Here is a 26,611-nt window from a genome sequence, read left to right on the forward strand (position 1 = left end):
AAATAGAAATTCTGAAGTTAAAAAGTACAATCATTGAGATGGGGGTGTAGCTTATTGGTAGTGCTTGCCTAGCATTTGTAAGGCCCGGAGTTTGACTCCCAGCATCACACACTCACATACAAAAGTATAATAACTGAAATAAAATATTCTGAATGTTTTTGACAACAAAATTGAGCTGGCAGAAGAAAGAATCTGCGAACTTAAAGGCAAGAATAATGAGGTTATCTAGACCAAGAAAGAGTGGATAATGTAATGTCTGCTTTAAAAGAAAATGCATGAGTTAGGCGCAGTGGCACACGCCTGTTATCCCAGTGGCTCAGAAGTCTGAGGCAAGAGGATTTTGAGTTCAAAGCCAGCCTCAGCAACTTGGCAAGGCCCTAAGCAACTCAGCGAGACCCTGCTTCTACATAAAATATAAAAAGGGCTGGGGATGTGGTTCAGTGGTTGAGTGCCCCTAGGCTCAGTCCCCAGGACAATGCATGAAACAATAATTATTAAACATTTTTGATGGGCTTATAATGTATAAAGATATATTTCTATGACAATAAATAGCACAGAGAAGGGAGGGAATAGAGTCGTATGGGAGCAGAGTTGTTGTATGGGATTTAAATTAAGTGTGTATTAATCCAAACCAGATTGTTTTAAGTGAAGATGTTAATTATAATCCCTGTCAACCACTACAAATACAGCTCCAAAATTATAGTAAAAGAAATAAGAGAATTAAAATACAGCATAGAAAATACCTATTTAAGAGACTTAATTAGAAGATACTGTTATTATCTCTTTATTTTATAGATAAGGAAATAAACTTAGAAATTATACTATTCAAGTACACAGTAGACTCAAACCAAACCTGTCACCAAAATTCCTCACAGTCTTCTTTTTTTTTTTCTTTTAGTCATCAATAGACCTTTACTTTATTTATTTTTATGTGGTACTGAGAATTGAACCCAATGTCTCATACATGCTAGGAAAGCACTCTACCACTGAGCCACAACCCCAGCCCCCAATCTTACATAGTTTTATAGGAAAATTGGTAAAATTCTCTGTTAGAAATGGTTAAGTTTTATTATTCCATCGGTTCAGGTGTGTAATGCTCAAGGTTAAGAGTCTTTGTAGAGGGGCTGGAGTTGTGGCTCAGGGGTAGAGTGTTCGCCTAGCACGTGTGAGGCCCTGGGTTCGGTCCTCAGCACCATATAAAAATAAAATAAAGGTCCTTGGCCCATTTTTTTAAAGAGTCTTTGTAGAGTGATACTGCTAGTAGGAGCTGGACTGGGATTTGAATGCAGGTGTGCGTGGTTCAGGTTTCCTCTTGGATGTGCCGCACTGGGGTTGCTGCCTCAGCATCATGTGGTTGTAGCACATTCAGACTGCCTGGCCATGAGCAGTACAGTGGATCTTTTGGCATCTGACTTCACTTGTGTGCCAGTAGACAACACAGACTTTAGAAAAGCAGTTTTGAATTTTTTCTTTGTTGACTTTGTAAGTCACAGACAGAGACTTTTCTATTTCCTTCCTCTTTCACAGAACTCTTATGTAGCTCAGAGATCTAAAACAAAACAACCAAGTATAAAATTAGGTGATGTGTTTTTAATTTTACTTTATATCAATTGACAAATTCAGCCACATGTTCAGATATTTACAGTAATGCAAAGCAGCCGTACTTGCTTTGATTTTTTTTGTTGTTGTTATTATTGTTGTTTTAATCTGTAAGAAGCTACTTTCTCTGCAGGTACAGCTTGGGATCTTCTGAGAAAGATAAACAAAAGCATACAGGCAATCAGTGTTTGCTTCCAACATCAGCAAAGGATGACTGTAGAATTTCAAGACAGCTCACATTTATCATTTTGATATTTATTTCCTTGACTTTTACCAAAGACTATTTTAGAAATACTCATGGCTCTCAGAAAAGAAGTTTGTTTTTCTAGGCTGCATTAAGGAAATTCAGGAGATTTTAGCACAATGCTGACTAAAGACTTTATGACCTTTCTGAATTGAAAATAAGGAGGCCACTGTTCTCACATTAGGGGAAATTGCATCAAATGCTTAGAAAAAAATTTCTCCAAATTTCTAACTCGTCATATTTTTTCTCTTCAAATAAGTTCCAGGGAATTTATACTTTCCTGTAAATTAAATGTTCAGTGAAACATCTTAGAATTCTAAGTTTTTCATTTGTCTTTAGACTATTTCCAATTTTTCTTACTATTTTGCATATTTACCATTATGGGTTTTGGTTCTAAACTCAACTGATTTTAGAAATAAAGCAGATAGAATGAGTAGAGGGTAGAGTTAAGGTGAATGGATAACAGGTGATGTGCAGCTAGCTAACTGAAAAGAGCATGGCTACTGATGGCATTCAAATTCAGGTGTTTTGTTTTTCAAAAACACCATTGGACCATTAAAATATATTGCTGTTTACGGGTCCCATTGTTTCTCAGCCTAAATATTACAGAATTCTCCTTTTTTAAGAATTTGTATTAGGTAGTCAGTCACAAGTTTGGCGGGTTTTGTTTGTTTGTTTTGTACTAGGGATTGAACCCAGGGATGCTTAACCACTGTGCCACATCTCTGGTCCTTTTTAAAAAAAAAATATTTATTTATGTTTTGAAACAAGGTCTTACTAAGTTACTGAGTAGCTTACTAAGTTGCTGAGGCTGGCTTTGAAGTTGTGGCCCTCTAGCCTTAGCCTCTTGAGCCAATGGAATTACAGATGTGCACCACTGTACCCAGTTTGACTGTTTTTTAAAATGTACATTTGGTTAAGTTACCTACCAAATTTTTCATATGGAAAACAACCAAGGAACTGATATTGTCAGGTTAGTTCAGTATTTGTATAAACCTTGAAAGAATGCTTTCAATTTCTGAGCATTTTTAAAAAGTTTTACGACTCTTTACACAGGTCTCTTTGAACTAAAATTTGTGCACATCTGCTCAATTTGAAATTGAACAAGTGTACTTTGAGAACATTCTTATGTCTTAGTTAAATGTTTAAATGCTAGACAAGACACAGATGCATCTTTACTATGCATGTCCTTATCAAACTTTTATAGTTGTGATACTTTTACAATTAGCATAAGCTTTAAATAGTTCTTCCTTCAAATTTATAAGAATAGATGCAGCTTTTGGATTACATTTTATTCATCTCTGACATAAAAAATTGTTGCCTTAAGGTATTAGATCCACTTAGATAAAGGAATATTGAAAAGCAAACTATTAATTTTATTTGCAATTATCTATGTGAATCAAGGGTTGTTGATTTTTTTTTCCTTTTAATACAACCAAAACATACAATTTAGATATGGTTGATATAAGCTACAGTTGTCATTCATTCATCTTTAGTGAGGATTCTTTTGATTGCAGGTAACAAAGACTCAACTCAAAGTAGCTTTAAAAATGGGAATGTGTTGGCTACTGTAAACAAATCACAGAAGAGCTTGCTTTAGGAACTACCCTATTCCAGGACACTGCCCAGATCTCTCTCTCTAGTCCCCCTTGCCATCTTTACTCTCAGATTTCTCATCACAGCTTTTCTTTATGAGTTGTTTTAATTCTCTCCTACACAAATATGAATAAATATCTACAAGGTGAGAATAGTCATGTGGTGTGAAAGATAGGCCATTTTGGACTTGTTGCGGCTTCTATCCCAGGATGCTCTAATTTAGATCAAGTGCCTGCCTGTGCCCAGTAACTCAGGCAGAGAGCAGGGATATTAAGTTCTGCCTTGCATTACCAGCTTGGTCTTAGGAGCTTGCCCCTATGCTCAGGGAAGCAGAATCTGTTCTGGGAAGAAGGAAGCATGCAAAGTCATGTATCATGCCATGGGATTCTACATCAGATGCTATATTATAAAGTTTTGAAAACACTACATTAGACAGAATTTTGTGAGGTCAGTTACTTATGTGTCTTTTCCAAAATTTTGCTAATTATAACATCATTAGGCTTAAATTTTTAGTTATGAGGTTCTGTGTGGGTGCATTCTTCTTCAATCCTGTGAATTTTGATCCATGTGTTATTTGTAAAACAAATATTTATTGAGCACTACTAATATGTCAATCTCCATAATTAGCACAGAAGATGTAGTGATGAACAGACAGGCATGATCTCTCTTCCATGTAGATCCCAAGGAAAGACAGACAAATATTATAAGCATGAGGTAACATGTTATGAAGCAGAAAGAGAAATACCTTCAGGAAAAAAAAAAGCTAAGAAAGAGAAGAGAGATATCCAGAGTAGATAATGATCAAGTGAAGTTCTTCAAGATGAATAAGAGTGAGCCAGAAAGGGAGGGCTGAGGGTAATCAAGGCAGAGGAAAGCTTGTGTGAAAGCTCAGGGAGTATTGGTGGAGCTGAAAGATGTGTGTTGTACAGAAAGTGTAATGAGGAAAAGAATTAGAGAGTAATTAAGTGAGGAAGCAAAAGACATAAACCAAGTCAAATCATGTAGTCCATGATAAAGAATTTTTTAAAAGCATCCTAAATGTGATAGGTGGCGAGTGGACAGTGTTGAGCAGTCAAGTAAAATAAGTAGTTTTAAAACATCCTCCTGATTTTAGTGTGCAAATGGGTTAGTGAGAAGGGACAGCTGTGTGCAGGGCCACAGGAGATTGTTACAGTGGTATAAATGAGAAGTAAGAAAAGGACTTTGAGGACTGCGGGGTTAGATCAGTAGTAGAGTACAGGCTTTGGAAAGTATGAAATCCTATGTTTGATTTCTAGGCACTGCAGGAAAAAACAAAAAACTTTTTATTTTTAATTTCCAGTTTTTTATCACTTGGACCCATAGAGCTAGCACAAGACCTAGGCATAGTTGGTACTCAGTATTAAGGTCACAAGAACTATGTGTGTGTGTGTGTGTGTGTGTGTGTGTGTGTGTGTTTCACCTTAAAATGCATGTCACTCTTTTAAAAACTCATAATGCTTGTTTTATCATTTGCTGTATGTTAAAAAAAAAAAAAAAAGACTTCAGTGGTTCCTGCAAACACTTTATCGCTACCCACTACCAGCATTTCTAAGCCAAAACCTTTATGTCAGAAGTTAAATGTTTCTATTTTTTTAAAAAAAAAGTTTATAAAAAGCATGTCTTAAGGTAGGGATTTTATTCCAACTTAACACCAGCAGTTTCTGGTCATATTACATAACAACATGGATATTGTATTAAAGATATCTGTGCTGCTTGTATTTCAAGTGCTTGATGGTGCCATCTAGTGGTCTGATCACTTCAAAAGGTGAATATTTGCTATTTGGGGACAGAATTTTTTTTAAAAAATCAATTTTATAAAAAAAAGGTTAATGCAATAGACAAACATAAGATACCAATGGAATTTAATATAAAACCTTTGTTGAGTATTCTTATATGTATCACCAAAATACCTTCAGGAAAAAAAAATAGCTAAGCAAGAATGTATCAAAATTTAAAGCCTTCATTTATCAAAAGTCACCAATCAAGAAAGTGAAAAGACAGCTTACAGAATGGGAGAAAATATTTGAAAATTACATATCTTGCAAGAGTCTAGTATCCAAAATATGTAAAGAATGCTTAAAATTCAACATCAAAAAGACAACTCAATTAAAAAATGAGTCAAGGACTTGAATAGACATTTCTCCAAAAGACATATATATGGCCAATAAGCACATCATTGCATTAGAGAAATACAAACCAAAGCCATAGTGAGATACCATTTCCCAACCACTAGAGTGGTTTTCATAATTTTAAAAAACAAAATACCAAAACCAAAAAATAACAACTGTTGGCAAGAATTTGGAGAAATGGGAATCCTCATGGACTGGTGGACAGGTGTAGCCACTGTGAAAAATTGTTTTAACAGTTTCTCAAACAGAAAAATAGAGGATTACCCTGTAACCCAGCAATTCCATTCCTAGGTATATTCCTGGGAGAAATGGTGTCAGAGTTAAATGGAGAGACGAATCTCCAAAAGAAAAAAATAAGGTTTTATTTAGGAGTAATAAAAAAATAAGATTGCAGTCCAGGATACCTGTACACAGGCCAGGATGGCCTTTGATATGTCCAGAAAACAAAGGAAAGGTTAGTGGTTTCATTGGACAGAGGAAATCAATGAAAATGCAGACTTAATGGAGGCGATTTCGCTGGATTAGCCTGCCAGGGAAGTTCCTGGAACAGTCATTAGAAACCTAAGTGTTTGCCATGACCTCTAGACTCTGTTTTAGATATGAATGACAAGAACATTTTCATTTGTGTGCTCAATCTCCATACAGGTGCTCAAACAAATGTTCATAGCAGCATTATTCATAATAGTGGAAAGGGAATGAATTTTTATCAACTGAAGAAATGGATAAACAAAAGAGTACATCCATATGGTGGAGTATTATTTAGCTGTAAAAAGGAATGAAATATTATTACATTGATGGACCTTGAAACATTATGCCAAGTAACAGGATCCAGGCCAAATATTATATGATTTCATTTATGTGAACTGTCCAAAAAAGTCATAGAGATAGAAAACAAAACAGAATCTGAGTCATTTTTTAAAAATATTTTTATTGTTTTTTCTCTGACCTTCCTTTGGAAAGTATATGCTAACTAAAATGGAGGAGATTTTTTATTGAGTAACTGTTCCAAGAGTTGTGCCTGGATTCTTTGCTTTTATTATTGTATTAAATGTCTGTGCCTCCTCTGACATAAAGTATCTAGAGAAATTGTAACAAGCAGATGAGTAAAGATCAGAAACCAGAAGTTTTTGTCTCCATGTCATGTTCTGTTTCACTTTCAGCTTTACCAGTGTTGAAATTTACCTTTTTAAAAATATCTTTTTTTAGTTGCAGATGGACACAATACATTTATTTATTTATTTATTTATTTGTTTATTTATTTATTTATTTATTTATTTATTTATTTATTTATTTATTTAATGTGGTGCTGAGGAGCCACAAAACTAGCCCCTGGATTTTACCTTTTGTAGTTGCTTTTTTATTAGAGAGATTCAGCATTTCTCAAGTGATTGTTAACTGTTTATATTATTCTTACTCAACAGTCTATATCCTGTGCATTTATTATTAATAGATTTCAAACTGAACTTTCATACTTTTCTTGTAGACATAGAGGTATTATGTGTCAACTTTATCACAACTTTTTTTTTTTTTTTGCTTTTATTTGCACCTCTATTCTAGGCTCTCGATGGCAATGTGTATGATCACCTCAAGGATTATTTAATAGCCTTCAGCCGGACTGAGCTAGGAACATGCCAAACTGTGCAGAACACATTCCAGTTTTTGTTAGAGAACTCCAGCAAGGTAAAGTACCTTCACTGCAGTGGGTGGTGTTAACCATTTCAGAATTCAACGTGTTTTTGCTACAAACAAAACAAAGAAACTAATGTAATACTAGAAGAATGCTTAAAGGACAACTGTCTGGAGACAGCATCCTTCTAACTCATCCACAGGGGAACAGAAACATCCTCCTACTTCAGATTGAATACTACAGTATCATGGTTTTTGACATATGCTGTCATTCTTCAACACTAGTCTTTTCATTTAAAAATACTGATCTGTCAACTTTTCTCACATGTCCCAATGTGTGTAGAAAAAATATATGTAATTTCTTTTCTTTAGGTTCTAATAGAGTAAATTTTTTTGTAGTGGAACTACTCTTTTGAAAGATTAATTATTCTTGTGATTAGTAAATGTTATATTCTTCCTAATAAATGAAATACATAGTAAATGTTTCCTGACTGAGTGCATACATTTATAAAAATGTATGTGTTTTGTAGCTGCTGCTTTAAAAGATCCTGTTCAATTCTCTTTTTTTGGCAGGGGAAGTGGGAACTGACTATATCTTTTAGAAACCATTTGTAAAGGGATCAGAGTATCCATCTTTGCATGACAGTATCCAAAGACGGGAAAGAAAAGGGGCACAAACTTTTTATCCTCCTTATGTGTATATTCTTTTCAATATACCAGAGTTGTAATGATCTATTAGAAAAACATTAGAAATGCAAAGGTGATGGGGAAATATAAACATTACTACCCTGGTACTTTAAGTCTTGTCATATGTCTATTTTGTATATTCTTAACCCCCAGAATCCCCCCCCAAAAAAAAAAACAGAAGGATTCATATATAAAAAGAAGGATGGATGGATAGATAGATAAAAGTGTGTGAAAGAAAATGAAGTAAAATATTAATTGCAGAATTACAATGGGTATCTAGGTGTTCATTATCTAATTCTTTTTATTTTACTATGTGCATATTTTAAATTTTTCACAAGAAAATGTTGAAAAAAAAGTCTGTAAAAGCATCTTGGCCAGGCTGGGGATATAGCTTAGTGGGAGAATGCTTGCCTAGCATGTGTAAAGCTGTAGGGGCCAGGAAAAAAATACTTTTTGGTCTTTTTAGTTGTACATGACAGTAAACTGTATTTTGACATATTATATATACATGGAGTATAACTTTCCATTCTTTTGATGTGGAGTTAACACTGGTCGCATATTCATGTATAGACATAGGGAAATTATGTCTAATTCATTCTACTGTCTTTCCTATTCTCATGCCCCCCTCCCTTCCCTTCATTCCCCTTTATCTAATCCAATGAACAGCTATTCTCCCACCCACCCCATTGTGTGTTGCATCCACATATTAGAACATTCAGCCTTTGTTTTTTTGTGGTTGGCTTATTTCACTTAGTATGATAATCTCCAGTTCCATCCATTTACTGGCAAATGCCATAATTTTATTCTTCTTTATGACTGAGTAATATTCATTGTGTGTGTGTGTGTGTGTGTGTGTGTGTGTGTGTGTGTATAATCACATTATCTTTATCCATTCATCTGTTGAAGGCACCTAAGTTGGTTCCATATCTTAGCTAATGTGAATTGAGCTGCTATAACCATTGATGGGGCCACATCACTATAGTATGCTGATTTTAAGTCCTTTAGGGATATGCAGAGGAGTGGGATAGGTGAGTCAAATGGTTGTTGCACTCCCAAGTTTTCTGAGCAATCTCCATACTGCTTTCCAGAGTGGTTGCACCAATTTGTAGTCTATGAGTATACCGTTTGCCCCACATCTTTGCCAACATTTATTGTTACTTATATTCTTGGTAATTGCCATTCTGACTGGAATGACATGAAGTCTCAATGTAGTTTTAATTTGCATTTTCTCAATTGCTAGAGATGTCGAACATTTTTTGTTCGACATCTCTAGCAATTATATTTGTTGATTGATTGTGTTTCTTCTGTGAAGTGTCTGTTCAGTTTCTTAGCCCATTTATTGATTTGTTTGTTTTTGTTTCATTTTTCTTTTCTTTTCTTTTTTCTTTCTTTCTTTTTTTTTTTTTTTTGTTAAGTTTTTCGAGTCCTTTATATATCCTGGAGATTAATGCTCTATCTGAGGTGCAAATGGTAAAGATTTTCTCCAATTCTGTAGGCTCTCTCTTCACATTCTTTATTGTTTTCTTTGCTGTGAAGAAGCTTTTTGGTTTGATAGCATCCCATTTAGTATTGATTTTATTTTTTGGGCTTTAGGAATCTTGTTGAGGAATTCGGTTCCTAACCCAGCATGATGGAGATTTGTGCCTGTTTTTCCTTCCAGTAGGCACAGGGTCTTGCCAAGGTCTTTGATCCATTTTGAGTTGAGTTTTATGCAGGGTGAGAGGTAGGTGTTTAATTTAATTTTGCTACATATGTATTTCTAGTTTTCCCAGCACCATTTGTTTTTGTTACTATAGGTCTGAGTATAATTTAGGTTCTGGTATTGTGATGCCTCCTGCTTCACTATCTTACCAAACTAAGGATTGCTTTGGCTATTCTGGGCCTCTTATTTTTCCAAATGAATTTCATGTCTGCTTTTTCTATTTCTATGAAGAATGTCATTGGAATTGTAATAGGAATTGCATTAAAATGTGATTCTGCATCTGTATATGGGGTAAAAATGGGAGTTCATAACCCACTTGAATCAAATGTATGAAATATGGTATGTCAAGAGCTTTGTAATGTTTTGAACAACCAATAATAAAAATAAGGAATGGCATTAAATCTTATAGCACTTTTGGTATGGCTATTTTGACAGTATTTATTCTGCCTATCCAAGAACATGGGCGATCTTTCCATTTTCTAAGTCTTAAAGGAAGCATCATAACTTAATTCCTTCTATGTAGTGCTTAGTTTCTGACCATTTACCAAATACTTTTTATTCATTGGTCCATTCAGGTTTTCTGCTTCTTTTTCAATACATTTTGGTAACCTGCATTTTCTAAACAGTTGTCTATTTCAGTTGTTACCAGACTTGATGGCATAAGTTTCTCATATGCTTTTTTGCTTCTGGTTATTTATCTTTTTATTTCAAATATTGCCTTGCTTTCTTATTTTGATCTAACATACCAGTCTTTTATTCATCTTTGCCAGAACCAGCTTTTGTTCTGCTTCCCAATGCTATGTCCCTAAGTTTTACCTTTATCTACATTATTTCTTTTTTAAAGTTTATGTTCTTGTCTTTCTCAAGCTTATTTTCCTATTTAGGACCTTTATTTTCAGTCTTTCTGTTTTCAAGTAAACCCATTTAAAGCTAAAAAATTTCTCCCTCTCTGATATGTAGGGCTTTTTTTGTTATTTCTATATTAACCCATGAATTATTTAGAAGTGAATTTTACAGTTTGCATTCAGTGCAACTATATGGTAAGGTGACATTTTTCATTTCTAATTTTATTGGAAAACATTTTTTATTCAGATTTTTATTCTATCCTTTTAAACTTTTTTGAAATTTCTTTTTCCAAGAAAAAGTTAGCTTGGGTACAGTACTGGTAGTTTAGAAAACATGGTTATAACAAGTCGCTAATATGGTACACACACCTAATTTCCTAGGATTTTCTTTAGCACATCTACATCTCATACTGTGAAACCCATGTCATTGGTATTAACATGCTCATCTGATGGAGAGGAACACAGACTCAGGTAGTTTATATGACTTGCCCAGGGTCACATGCACATAGTGCTCTATGTATTTTTCTACTGTGTTATACTATGCTATATTATTCCTGTAGTTTGTTACTTTAATTTAAAATATATTAAGAATTTATGAATTAGTTTGGATACATAAAGAGATAAGCTTTCATTTTGTGCCTTCCCTAATGTGAGTGTTTTGTTCCCCAGGGATGAGCAATTAATGAGATGCTCTTACGTTTATGGTGAAAGTGGTGGGAATAAAATTTTAACAAGAATGATATATCCGGGAGAGGCTCCCTTTTGTTCCAAGTGAGAAAAGCTTACACCTACAAGTTTTATGCCTTGTGCTTTTCTTTTATAAAGAGCTTGTTACATGATTCTTGTCAAACTGCTGAAGGCAACTAGGTGATTTGATAACCTACTGGGAAGTTTGAAAGTCTTTAGGTTTTTTACTGTACATCATTATTACTCTGTCTTCTGAGGTAAAAATCTATTTTTCTAACATGTCTAAAATGTAACATATTCCCAAAGATATTTGGGGGGTAATTCATACTGACATAACACACTATAATTGTTAAGGTGCTGTCTATATCTTTCATCCTCTAAATGAAAACAGCTGGGTCTAGGAGCTTTTATTAAATTTTAATTATTTATGAAGCTTGCTTTTCTCCTTAATATTTTATGAAATGCTTTGTATGTAACTGAAGCAGATGTTATCATAGATTATTTTCTCTGGGATCATAACTCTAAAACTAGCTCTACTGGCCCTAATAGTATATGTGTGATTGTTTTCTGTCTATATAAAGAACTCCTACTGATGAATAACATAGCTCTTTGAACAAGTCATAAAATAACAATGTTATTCTGTATTTCTTTTGAAAGTTAAATTCTCTAATATTACCAATCTTAATACCTTAAAGATTAACCAAAAAAGTAAATTTAATAAAATAAGGTGAAAATCACTTGATCACTTTAGTAGACACAGAAAAAACATTTAAGAAAATTCAACCAGTTTAATGGGTTGAAAAACTCAGCAAATTAGAAATAGAAGGGAATTTCCACACCTTGATAGTTTTTGTGGAAAACCAGATTTAATATCATACTCAATGATAAAAGACTAAAAGGGTTTCCACCCTAAAATCAGGAACAAAATGAGGATGCCTGCTTTCACTCCTGCTATCCACCTTTGTACTAGAAGTCCTAGCTAGAGCAGTTAGGTAAGGAAAAGGAAAAGAAGAATTAAAATGACCTCTGCTTTCAGATGACATGATTATATGTAGAAAACTATAGAATTCGTGTAATTACTACTATAGCTAATAAAATAATTGAGCAAAGTTTGATCTTGTGGGTATAGAATCAAACACAATAACCCATTGTGTTTCTACACTCTATTAATGATAATTCTTTTCTAAAAAGAAAATTAAGAAAACAATTGCAGTTATAATAGTATCCAAAGAATAAAATACACAGGAAACAAATTTTTTTTAAAAGAGAGAGAGAGAGAGGATTTTTTTAAAAAAATATTTTAGTTTTTCGCAGACACAACATCTTTGTTTGTATGTGGTACTGAGGATCAAACCCAGGCCGCACGCATGCCAGGTGAGCGAGCTACCACTTGAGCCACATCCCAAGCCCAGGAAAAAATTTTTTGCCAAAAACATTGAAGAGTAAAAACTATAAAACACTGCAGAAAAAAAGAACTGAATAATTGGATTATAATAAATGTTTGTGGATTTGAGGCTTTCATATCGATAATTTTTAATATCTTCCAAAAATGATCTACAGATTTAATGCAATCCTGTCAAATTTCCAGTGACCTGTTTTGCAGAAATGGAAAAGGCACTCTTCAAATTTACATGGAACTGTAAGGAACTTTAAATAACCAAAGCAACATTGAAAAGGATAAACAGTTGGAGGACTCACACTTCCAAATTTCAAAACATACTACAAGTAGAGTGTGGTAGAAGCATAAAGATGGGCATATAAATTAATGAAATAAAATTGATATTCTAGAAATAAACACATGTATCTGTAGACAATTGATTTTTCCACAAGGGTATTATGACCATTCAAAGACAAAAGAATAATATCTTCAACAAAAGTTCTGGGACAAGTGCAAAAGAACAGAGTTGAAATAAGTCGAACCTCTGCTGCACAAAAATTAGCTCAAAGTGTATCAGTGATCTAACTATAGGAGAAAATATAAAAGTAAGTCTTTATTACTTTGGATTTAATAGTGTATTCTTAGATTTGAAATCAAAAGCATAATAAGACTAAAAATAGGGCTAGGAATACAGCTCAGTGATGGAGCACTTGCCTAGCATGTGCAAGGCCCTGAGTTTGATCCCCCAACATGGAAGGAAGGAAGGGAGGGAGGGAGGGAGGGAGGAAGGAAGGGGAAAGAAAGGAAAAGGAAAGAAAGAAAGATGGGCGGGCTGGAGTTATAGCTCAGTGGTAGAGCACTTGTCTAGCATGCGTGAGGCTAGACACTGGGTTTAATTATCAACCACATATAAATAAAGAAAGGTCCATCAACAGCTAAAAACATTTTAGAAGAACAAAAAAAGAGAAATTAAAAAAAGAAAAAAAAGCAGATAATTGTACTTATCAAATTAAAAACTCTTAACACATCAAAGGACACTATTCAGGAATGTTTTATTAAAAAAGACCCAAAGATGGAAGAAATGTTTACACATCTGATATTTAAATTTATCTGTTAAGGATTTTATAAACAGATTTATATAAAGGACTCTTACAACTCAACAACAAAATAACAATTCTTAAAATGGGCAAAAGAACTGGGGCTGGAGTTGTGGCTCGGTGGTAGAGCATTGCCTAGCATGTGTGAGGCCCTGGGTTCGATTCTCAGCACCGAATTTAAATAAATGAATAAAATAAAGATCCATCAACATCTAAAAAAATATTTTTAAAAAAATGGGCAAAAGACTTTAGTAGACATTTCCTCTGAGAAGATGTACAGGCAATAAGCACATGAAAAAACGTTCAGCAATTGTTGGTCATTATGAACACACAAATTAAAACCACAGTGAGATATCATTTTCTGCCCACTAGGATGGCTTTAATAATTTTTTTAAAAAGTTAAACACATAGTTACCATATGACTCAACTTCTGCTTCTAGGAATACACTTAAGAATATTGAAAACTTAAAGTATTAAAACAAAAAAAATTGTACATGAGTGTTCACAGTAGCATTATTTATAATAGTCAAACAGTGGAAACAACTCAAATGTTTATCAACTAGTAGTTGAGTAAGTAAAATATGGCATGGTATATCCATGCAGTGAAATATTCTTTGCCCATAAAAAGGAATTAACTACTAATAAAACAAACAACATGCATGTTACAGGAAAAAAAATACCATAAAAATATAAGATGATATTGTTATTGGCTGAATTGTGGCCCTCGGAAATTTCATGTTGAAATCCTAACCCCTAGTACCTCATAGTATGACCATATTTGAAGATAGACTTTTAAAGATATAATTAAAATAAGATCATTTGGGTGGGTCTAATCCAGTATGACTAATGTCCTTATAAGAAGTTGAGAATTATAGACATTAAACAGGCACAGAGAGACCATATGAAGATACCAAAAGAAGGTGGCAGCTCTAAGCCATAGAGAATGGCCCACAGTAAAAACCAACCCTGCCAGTATCTTGATCTTGAACGTCTTTCCTCTTGACCTCTAAAGAAATCTGTTTCTGATATTTAAGCTCCCCAGTCTGTTGTACTTTGTTGTGGCAGCCCTAACTACTTAATGCAGATGCTTTCCTTGTTAATAATCAAGGAAAGACTGGGATTGTGGCTCAGCGGTAGTGCACTTGCCTAGCACATTCAAGGCCCTGGGTTCAATCCTCAGCACCATATAAAAATAAACAAAATAAAAGTATTGTGTACAACTATTTTTCTTTTTTTTTCCTTTTTTTTATTGTTGGTTGTTCAAAACATTATATAGTTCTTGATATATCATTTTTCACACTTTGATTCAAGTGGGTTATGAACTCCCATTTTTACCCCGTATACAAATTGCAGAATCACATCAGTTACACTTCCATTGATTTATATATTGCCATACTAGGGTCTGTTGTATTCTGCTGCCTTTCCTATCCTTTACTATCCCCCTCCCCTCCCCTCCCCTCCCCTCCCCTCTTCTCTCTCTACCCACTCTACTGCAGTTCATATCTCCCCCTTGTATTATTTTTTCCTTTCCCCTCGCTACCTCTTGTATGTAATTTTGTATAACCCTGAGGGTCTCCTTCCATTTCCATGCAATTTCCCTTCTCCCTCCCTTTCCCTCCCACCTCTCGTCCTTGTTTAATGTTAATCTTCTTCTCATGCTCTTCGTCCCTACTCTGTTCTTAGTTACTCTCCTTATATCAAAGAAGACATTTGGCATTTGTTTTTTAGGGATTGGCTGGCTTCACTTAGCATAATCTGCTCTAATGCCATCCATTTCCCTCCAAATTCTATGATTTTGTCATTTATTAATGCAGAGTAATACACCATTGTGTATAAATGCCACATTTTTTTATCCATTCGTCTATTGAAGGGCATCTAGGTTGGTTCCACAGTCTTGCTATTGTGAATTGTGCTGCTATGAACATCGATGTAGCAGTGTCCCTGTAGCATGCTCTATTTAGGTCTTTAGGGAATAGACCGAGAAGGGGAATAGCTGGGTCAAATGGTGGTTCCATTCCCAGCTTTCCAAGAAATCTCCATACTGCTTTCCAGATTGGCTGCACCAATTTGCAGTCCCACCAACAATGAACAAGTGTACCCTTTTCCCCACATCCTCGCCAGCACTTGTTGTTGTTTGACTTCATAATGGCTGCCAATCTTACTGGAGTGAGATGGTATCTTAGGGTGGTTTTGATTTGCATTTCTCTGACTGCTAGGGATGGTGAGCATTTTTTCATGTACTTGTTGATTGATTGTATGTCCTCCTCTGAGAAGTGTCTGTTCATGTCTTTGGCCCATTTGTTGATTGGGTTATTTGTTATCTTGTTGTCTAATTTTTTGAGTTCTTTGTATACTCTGGATATTAGGGCTCTATCTGAAGTGTGAGGAGTAAAGATTTGTTCCCAGGATGTAGGCTCCCTATTAACCTCTCTTATTGTTTCTTTTGCTGAGAAAAAACTTTTTAGTTTGAGTAAGTCCCATTTGTTGATTCTAGTTATTAACTGTTGTGCTATGGGTGTCCTATTGAGGAATTTGGAGCCCGACCCCACAGTATGTAGATCGTAGCCGACTTTTTCTTCTATCAGATGCCATGTCTCTGATTTGATATCAAGCTCCTTGATCCATTTTGAATTAACTTTTGTGCATGGCGAGAGAAAGAGATTCAGTTTCATTTTGTTGCATATGGATTTCCAGTTTTCCCAGCACCATTTGTTGAAGATGCTATCCTTCCTCCATTGCATGCTTTTAGCCCCTTTATCAAATATAAGATAGTTGTAGTTTTGTGGATTGGTTTCTGTGTCCTCTATTCTGTACCATTGGTCCACCCGCCTGTTTTGGTACCAGTACCATGCTGTTTTTGTTACTATTGCTCTGTAGTATAGTTTGAAGTCTGGTATCGCTATACCGCCTGATTCACCCTTCCTGCTTAGCATTGTTTTTGCTATTCTGGGTCTTTTATTTTTCCATATGAATTTCATGATTGCTTTCTCTATTTCTATAAGAAATGCCATTGGGATTTTGATTGGCATTGCATTAAACCTATAGAGAACTTTTGGTAATATCGTCATTTTGATGATGTTAGTTCTGCCTATCCATGAACAGGGTATATTTTTCCATCTTCTAAGATCTTCTTCTATTTCTCTCTTTAGGGTTGTGTAGTTTTCATTGTATAAGTCTTTCACCTCTTTTGTTAGGTTGATTCCTAAGTATTTTATTTTTGGGGGGGATATTGTGAATGGAGTGGTTGTCCTCATTTCCCTTTCAGATGATTTGTCACTGATATACAGGAATGCCTTTGATTTATACGTTTTGATTTTATATCCTGCCACTTTGCTGAATTCATTTATTAGCTCTAATAGTTTCTTTGTAGACCCTTTTGAGTCTGCTAGGTATAGAATCATGTCATCTGCAAATAGTGATAATTTAAGTTCTTCTTTTCCTATTTTTATGCCTTTAATTTCTTTCGTCTGTCTAATTGCTCTGGCCAGTGTTTCGAGAACTATGTTGAACAGAAGTGGTGAGAGAGGGCATCCCTGTCTTGTTTCAGATTTTAGAGGGAATGCCTTCAATTTTTCTCCATTCAGAATGATGCTAGCCTGAGGCTTAGCATAGATTGCTTTTACAATGTTGAGGTAAGTTCCTGTTATCCCTAGTTTTTCTAGCGTTTTGAACATAAAGGTATGCTGTACTTTGTCGAATGCTTTTTCTGCATCTATCGAGATGATCATATGGTTCTTATTTTTAAGTCTATTGATGTGGTGAATAACATTAATTGATTTCCGTATATTGAACCAGCCTTGCATCCCAGGGATGAATCCTACTTGATCATGGTGCACAATTTTTTTGATATGTTTTTGAATCCAATTTGCCAGAATTTTATTGAGGATTTTTGCATCTAGGTTCATTAGAGATATTGGTCTGTAGTTTTCTTTCTTTGAAGTGTCTTTGTCTGGTTTAGGAATCAGGGTGATGTTGGCCTCGTAGAATGAATTTGGAAGTTCTCCCTCTTTTTCTATTTCCTGAAATAGCTTGAAAAGTATTGGTATTAGTTCCTCTTTAAAGGTTTTGTAAAACTCTGCTGTATACCCATCCGGTCCTGGGCTTTTCTTAGTTGGTAGTCTTTTGATGGTTTCTTCTATTTCCTCAATTGATATTGGTCTGTTTAGGTTGTCTATATCCTCCTGCCTTAATCTGGGCAGGTCATATGACTTAAGAAATTTATCGATGCCTTCACTGTCTTCTATTTTATTGGAGTATAAGGATTCAAAATAGTTTCTGATTATCTTCTGTATTTCTGAAGTGTCTGTTGTGATATTGCCTTTTTCATCCCGTATGCTAGTAATTTTATTTCTCTCTCTTCTTCTCTTCGTTAGCATGGCTAAGGGTCTGTCGATTTTATTTATTTTTTCAAAGAACCAACTTTTAGTTTTGTCAATCTTTTCAATTGTTTCTTTTGTTTCGATTTCATTAATTTCAGCTCTGATTTTAATAATTTCTTGTCTTCTACTTCTTTTGCTGTTGTTTTGCTCTTCTTTTTCTAGGATTTTGAGATGGAGTATGAGATCATTTATTTGTTGGTTTTTTCTTTTTTTAAGGAATGAACTCCAAGCAATGAATTTTCCTCTTAGAACTGCTTTTAATGTGTCCCATAGATTCCGATATGTTGTGTCTGTGCTTTCATTTATCTCTAAGAGTTTTTTAATTTCCTCCTTGATGTCTTCTATAACCCATTGATCATTTAGTAACCAATTGTTCATTCTACAAGTGATGCATGTTTTTTCCTTCCTTCTTTTTTCGTTGATTTTCAGTTTCATTCCATTATGATCAGATAAGATGCATGGTATTATCTCCACTCCTTTATATTGTCTAAGAGTTGCCCTGTGACATAATATATGATCTATTTTTGAGAAGGATCCATGTGCTGCTGAGAAAAAAAGTGTAACTGCTTGATGTTGGGTGGTATATCCTATATATATCAATTAAGTCTAGGTTATTAATTGTGTTATTGAGTTCTATAGTTTCCTTATTCAACTTTTGTTTGGAAGATCTGTCTAGTGGTGAGAGAGGTGTGTTGAAGTCTCCCATGATTATTGTATGTTGGTCTATTAGACTCTTAAACTTGAGAAGAGTTTGTTTGATGAACATAGCTGCACCATTGTTTGGGGCATATATATTTATGATAGTTATGTCTTGTTGGTGTATGGTTCCCTTGAGCAGTATGTAGTGTCCCTCTTTATCCCTTTTGATTAACTTTGGCTTGAAATCTATTTTATTTGATATGAGTATGGACACTCCTGCTTGTTTCCGAAGTCCATATGAGTGATATGATTTTTCCCAACCTTTCACCTTCAGTCTATGTATGTCTTTTCCTATCAAATGCGTCTCCTGTAGGCAGCATACTGTTGGGTCTTGTTTTGTGATCCATTCTACTAGCCTGTGTCTCTTGATTGGTGAGTTTAAGCCATTAATATTTAGGATTATTATTGAGATATGGGTTGTTCTTCCAGCCATATTTGTTTATTTATGTTACTAAACATGGTTTGTTTTCCTTTTTGATTATTTTTCCCCCCTTTACTGTCCTACCTCCCACTGTTGGTTTTCATTGTTATTTTCCATTTCCTCTTCCTGTAATGTTTTGCCGAGGATGTTTTGAAGACATGGTTTTCTAGCTGCAAATTCTTTTAACTTTTGTTTATCGTGGAAGGTTTTAATTTTATCTTCCATCCTGAAGCTTAATTTCGCTGGATACATGATTCTTGGTTGGAACCCCTTTTCTTTCAGTGTTTGAAATATGTTATTCCAGGATCTTCTAGCTTTCAGAGTCTGTGTTGAAAGATCAGCTGTTATCCTGATTGGTTTACCCCTAAATGTAATCTGCTTCCTTTCTCTTGTAGCTTTTAAAATTCTCTCCTTAATCTGTATGTTGGGCATCTTCATTATAATGTGTCTAGGTGTGGATCTCTTAAGGTTTTGAACATTCGGCATCCTGTATGCTTCTAGGATTTGGGATTCTGTCTCATTCTTCAAGTCTGGGAAGTTTTCTCGTATTATTTCATTGAATAGGTGGCTCATTCCTTTGGTTTGGACCTCTATACCTTCCTGTATCCCAATGACTCTTAAGTTTGGTCTCTTTATATTATCCCATATTTCTTGGATGTTCTGCTCATGGTTTCTTAACAGTTTTGCTGAGCTGTCTATGTTCTTTTCAAGTTGAAATACTTTGTCTTTATTGTCTGATGTTCTATCTTCTAAGTGTTCTACTCTGCTGGTAGTATTCTCAATTGAGTTTTTAAGTTGGTTTATTGCTTCCTGCATTTCTAGGATTTCTGTTTGTTTGTTTTTTATTACCTCTATCTCCCTGTATAGTTGATCTTTTGCTTCTTGGATTTGTTTATGTAATACATTGTCGAAGTGGTCGAAGTGATCTTTCATTGTCTGATTTTGCTGTCTAATGTCTTCCTTGAGACTCCAGATCATCTGCAGCATGTATATCCTGAATTCTTTATCTGACATTCCATCTGCTGCAGCTATTATCTCTTCTAAAGTTGAGTTGACCTGCATTGCTTGTGGTCCTTTCTTTCCTTGTCTTTTCATATTGCTCGTGTTTCTTTCTGCTTAGTGAAACTGTTGTGTTTTTGAAATTTTCCCCCTATATATTTATATTGCTCTTGCATAGTTGAAAAGTCTCCCTTGCAGGGGCGGGTGGCAGCTCTGCTCCTCCTCCAATTGGGGTGATCTGTCTACCACACTGGTGGGCCGCTGGGACTGTTCTGCCGGTCGGTCGCAGGTCTGCCTACCTTGGAGGCGTGGGCAGCGGCTCTGCTCTGCCCTTCCTCCAATTGGTGTGACGTGTCTACCACGTCCGTGAACCCCTGGGCCTGTTCTGTCAGTTAGTCACGGATCTGACTACCTTGCAGGTGCGGGCAGCGGCTCTGCTCTGCCCCTTCTCCAATTGGGTTGTCGTGACTAGCACGCCGGCAGGTCGCTGGGCCTGTTCTGGGCGTGGGCTGCGGCTCTGCTCTGCCCCTCCCCCAAGTGGTGTGACGTGTCTACCATGCCGGTAGGCCACTGGGCCTGTTCCGCCCGTCTGTCACAGGCCTGCCTATCATGCGGGCTCGGGTGGAGGATCTGCTCTGCCCCTACTCCAATTGGGGTGTCTTGACTACTACACCGGCAGGTCGCTGGACCTGTTCTGGGCACGGGTGGCGGCTCTGCTCTGTCCCTGCTCCAATTGGGTTGACGGGTGACGTGTCTACCACACCAGCAGGCCGCTGGGCCTGATCCGCTGGTCGGACGTGGGTCCGCCTACCTTGCGGACTTGGGAGACAGCTCTGCTCTGCCCCTCCTCCAATTTGTGTGACATGTCTACCACACCAGTAGACCGCTGGGCCTGTTCCGCCGGTCGCAAGTCTGTCTACCTTGCAGGCTCGGGCGGCAGCTCTGCTCTGCCCCTACTCCAAATGGAGTGATGTGACTGCCACGCTGGCGGGCCGCTGGGCCTGATCCGGGCTACAACTATTTTTAAAAAATAATAATAATCAAGGAAATGAAAATTAAAATCATCATGAGATTCCATTTAACCTGTCAAAAATAAATGTAGACAAGAATGAATCTTAGCAAGACTATGTATTAACAGAAACATGCTGCAATTTGGAAGACCCAATTTGAAGATATTTGGGCACAAGGGAGTCTTGTGGTGATGGTTCAGTTTAGCATCTGGACTATGGTTTGTGGTTATATGAAGCTACACATGTGCATAGAGCCATATAAATGAACATACCCAAAGGAGTAAGTGTATAATTGGTGGAATCTAATAACCTTTATGGTGTATACCAATGTCAATTTTCTAGCTTTTTATTGTGTGATAGCTATGCAGGATGCTGACATTAAGAAGTACACAGGAGGGCTGGGGATGTGGCTCAAGTGGTAATTCGCTCGCCTGGCATGCTCGGGGTGCTGGGTTCGATCCTCAGCACCACATAAAATAAAATAAAGATGTTGTGTCCACTGAAAACTGAAAAATAAATAAAAAGAGAGAGAAAGAGAAAGATCTTAAGAAGTGCACAGGACTCCTTTGCAACTTTTTTCCATTTCCTTGACTAGAAATCTGAAATCTTAAGTGTCAGCAAGCTGTACTTCCTCCAAAAGCTTTAAGGGAAAAACAATTCCTTACCTCATTGGGTGTCTGTGGCCACCTCACTCCACTCTCTGCCTCAGTGGTCACATTGCCCTCTCCTTTTGTCTGTGTAATTTTCTTAATATCTTTTGTTTTTTGAGAGAGAGAGAATTTTTTAATATTTATTTTTTTAGTTTTCAATGGACACAGCATCTTTATTTTATTTTTATATGGTGCTGAGGATCAAACCCAGCACCCCGCGCATGCCAGGCGAGCGTGCTACCGCTTGAGCCACATCCCCAGCCCTCTTAATGTCTTATCATTGGATTTAGGGCCCACCTAGGTAATCCAGCATGTTTTTATCTCAGAATCCTTAATTACATCTGCCAAAACACTTTTTCAAAAGGAGGTAACATCCACAGATTTCAGGGATTAAGACATGGGCATATCTTTTGGTAAGTTACCTTCAGCCCACTATAAATGTTAATATCATAAAAAGAGGCAAGTCAGGGCAAACCTTCTCATGAAAGTAAAGCCTACCTTGCCAAAACAAACAGAAACAAAGCAGATCCAAACAAACACAAACCTGAATCTAATTAAGCCTCTAGATTCAAAAGCCAATTTAAGGAAAAACAGGAAGTAAAACATTCCCAGGATGCAGTCAACAAAATTCAGACTCAGAAACTCAACAAAAAAAACCTGGGCTTCTTCAACAATTGAATTGATTGCAAGAGAGGAAAAAGGAGGAAGAAAGAAATTTACAGTGTATGTAAAGAATATCATCTTAAGCAACATCAGCTTTCCCTCACCAGATTCTCCCCACCACTCCTCACCCCATCTCACCTCTTCAGTCAGGATTCAGTATCATCTTCTTTGCTCTCCCTGTATCCTCTATGTGCTTCCATAGTGTGCTTTAGCTGTGTAACCTATTTAGTTCTCCCAGCTTCCACATTATAAGCAACATCCAGTTGCGCTCTGGGGACTGACTTTATTTGGATCCTAATTCGAAAAACTTTTAAAGAATAGGGAAATTTGAACACTAATTGATATGTTAGTCTTGTAAATTTTAAACTGAATGTGTTTTCTTAAGACCCCTATTCTTTTAGATAGGATATTGAAATGTTTATAGATGAGATTGAAGTAAGTTTGGGACTTACTTCAATATAATTAGTGACAGAAGAAGTAGATGAATTTATAGATGAAACAAGATTGTCCATGAGGGGATGTTTTTGAAAACTGAGCCATGAGCACATGGAGATACATATTACTATTATCTCTACTTTTATGTGTGTTTTGAAATTATCTATAACAAAAAGTTTAAAGTCTGTAAGAATTGACCTGTCCAGTCTGCCCTTGCCCCACCCATCATAGTGCTTGAGGATTTGTTTGGCTAGTGATCCCCCCAGCTTTTCTTCATGGTAATGAGTGAGGCTTTGAGGGCTGGATCATTAGCTTTCAATTATTCTAGCTTAAAATTAGAACCCAAGAAAAGAACAAAATACATTTCCCTTTGAGAATACGTTTTTTCAGTGAGTATTCCTTGACCAGAACCTCCCCATAATCCTCACCCCATCTCACCTCTTCCATCTGAATTCAGTATCACCCCTTTTGCTCTCCCTGTACCTTCTGCGTACTTCCACAGTGTATTTGAACTGTGTAATCTATTTGGTTCTTCCAGTTTTCACATTCTAAATTACTGGAAGATACTAACCCTATTTGCTGTTTTGTTCATCTGTGGATTCCCTTGTCACTCCTATACTTAACGTTGGACCTGGTAAGCTCTATAAATGGATGATTGAATGGGGGGGAGGCAAGCAGTGGAAAACTGGGATTGCACTTGTAAATAAAATATAAAACACTACATTATCCTCTCAAGTAGTCCATCCTTTTCCCAGATTTCCAAGGTAAAACTACAGAACTTTTTTGAACTTTTTTTCTTCTGCCCATCCTCAGGCAGAGCTGCTAATGAGGTGTAATGCATTGCACATGAAAGATGAGTAACCAGTGCAGAAAAATGCAATTTGGGTTTCTGCATAATAAAATGTTGCTTATTTCCATTTTTTCCCAGAGCATATAATTCATTTTCAGAGACCATCTTTCTATGCTGTTTATTTTGCTGTTCTATGTATATTCCTTTTCAGTCTGTCTTCTGAATTATTTGTTTTAATTAGTTATACATGACAGTAGAATACATTTTGATATACATAAATGGAGTATAACTTTTCATTCATCTGGTTGTACATGATGTTATGATTACAGATGATGTAATCATATATGCACATAGGGTAATAATGTCCAATTCATTCTAATGTTATTCCTATACCCATGCCCCCTGCCCTCCTTTCACTCCCCTCTTTCTAGTTCAAAATACCTCTATTCTTCCCCCTCCCCCATTGTGAATTATTATCCATATATCAGAGAAAACATTTGGCCTTTGGTTCTTTGGGATTGGCTTATTTCACTTAGCATGATGTTCTCCAGTTTCATCCATGTACTGGCAAATACCACAATTTTTTTATTCTTTAAGGCTTGGTAATATTCCATTAGGTATATATACCAGTTTCTTTATCCATTCATCTGTTGAAGGGCATCTAGGTTGATTCCATAATTTAGCTGTTTTGAATTGAGCTTCTATAAACATTGATGTGGCTGTATCACTGTAATATGCTGATTTTAAGTCATTTGGGTATAAACCTAGGAGTCGGATAACTGGGTCAAATGGTTGTTCCACTCTCCACACTGCTTTCCATAGTGGTTGCACCAATTTACAGCCCCACCAACAATGTATGAAGTATACCTTTTTTTCCCACATCCTCACCAACATTTATTGTTGCTTATATTCTTGATGATTGCCATTCTGATTACTCCAGTAAGATGGAATCTCAGTGTAGTTTTGCATTTCTCTTGATTACTAGAGATGTTGAACATTTTTTCATATATCTGTTGATTGACTGTGTTTCTTTTTCTGTGAATTGTCAGACCATTTATTGATTGTGGTGTGTGTGTGTGTGTGTGTGTGTGTGTGTGTGTGTGTGTGTGTTAAGTTTTTTGAGTTCTTTATATATCCTGGAGATTAATGTTCTATCTGAGGAGGTGTGTTTGATAAATCTTTTTTCCATTCTGTAAGCTCTCTCTTCACATGCTTGAATGCGAAGAAACTTTTTAGTTTGATTCCATCCCATTTATTGATTCTTGATTTTACTTCTTGTACTTTAGGAGTCTTGTTAAGGAAGTCAGGTCCTAAGCATATGTAGCAGATATTTGGGCCTACTTTTTCTTCTATTAGGCACAGGGTTTCTGAGTGTATTTTAAGATCATGATTAGAATGCAACCTACTGGGAAAAAGTACAAGAAATTTTCTGGCAATATCATTTTGTGCTATAGATAGGATTATCTTGCAGTTTCCTAGTGAATGGCAGTTTGTAAAACAGACTTCTAAAAGCCCATCAAACTTCAGAGTTTGGAGAAACTAAGAAACCAATGCTCCCTTCCCTGTTCACACACATACACACCAATTACACAGGATAGCTTTTCATGACATTTTGCTCTCTTAAAATAGTGCATATTGTTTAGTCTTTAAATCTGGACTAGTTGCTAAACTAGTACTTTCAAATTTAAACTCTTGAGAAAATAGGACATAGAAGTAATAACTCTTATCTTAAAAAAGGCATAACATTATCATTTCCTTTTGATCACATAGTGTTGGATGATTTCTCATTTGTATAGAAACCAGCTGAGTAAATCTTAGACTTTAGAATGTAATTACTGGACATTTTAACCTTATTCAAGACTTAAAGATATCTTATTTTCTCTGTAGGTGGTACGGGACTATAATCTTCAGCTGTTTTTACAAGAGAATGCTGTATTTCACAAACCTCAACCCTTCCAGTTCCAGCCCTGTGACAGTGATACTGTAAGGGGAATTCAGATTCTCTTATCATTTTTTTAAATTATATTTGTGCTTACATAGTTATCATCCTTGGAATAGACAGGGAGAGCTGAGTGTATCTCATTAATTTTGTAACAACACTATGAAGATGTAGAGAAACCATGACATTTCTTCTGTCTACCATGTAAGGAACACACCCAGTGTCTTTATACTAACAACTTCCTACTGAATAAGATGAAGTTATGAAACAAAAGTAATGAAAATCTGAAAACTGAGGGAAGAAGAAAAATTATTCAACAGATTTATTAATATGTACATTATGCTTTCTGTACATGAAATTCTTTTATGTTATACCTCTCAAAGAACCCAGTGGTTAAATTTTAACCAGAGTAGAATGAATAATGTAATAATATATATGGGCATAGAGATATTTTAATTGGCTTTAGAAAGCAATTATAGGCCTTTGATAATTCATTTAAGATTTTAGAATGTTAACATAAACCTCAAATTGGCAACTTTTAGAGAACTTACATTAATTATACATTTTTCTTAAGTTTAAGGGAAATGTTTGCCATTATTTGAATTTTTAAAATGATGAACAAAAATATGAATTTTTTGACACAAAATAATGAAATTTAGCTTCTACAAAATGAGAAGTAATATTGGCATTCTAATACATTCTCTAAAAGTAGGCAAACCAAGAGGGAAGTCAAATTATATTCAAAAACTCTTTTAGTAAATTTAGAATCTGAAAGGAGTATATGATATATTTTCAGAGTTTAATGATATCACTTTAATAGAAATGTATTTGTTGGTGACATCCTCATTATTTTTCTTATATTTTGAATAGCCCTGTTAATAGCTATATAAGGAAATACAGGACTGGGGATTGTAGCTCAGTGGTAGAGCACTTGCCTGGCATGTATAAGAGCCTGGATTCAGTCCCTAGTACTGCAAAAAGGATAGAATAAAATAAGAGAAATATTTAGGAAAAA

The 26,611-nt window shown here is 35.7% G+C and overlaps 1 pseudogene; it reads left to right on the forward strand.

The window, feature by feature from the left end:
• Window positions 1-26,611, forward strand: part of LOC143390013 (F-BAR and double SH3 domains protein 2-like) — a 145,718-nt pseudogene that overhangs the window by 43,518 nt on the left and 75,589 nt on the right.

Source organism: Callospermophilus lateralis, unplaced genomic scaffold (assembly GCF_048772815.1).
Source record: "Callospermophilus lateralis isolate mCalLat2 unplaced genomic scaffold, mCalLat2.hap1 Scaffold_190, whole genome shotgun sequence".
NCBI lineage: Eukaryota > Metazoa > Chordata > Mammalia > Rodentia > Sciuridae > Callospermophilus > Callospermophilus lateralis.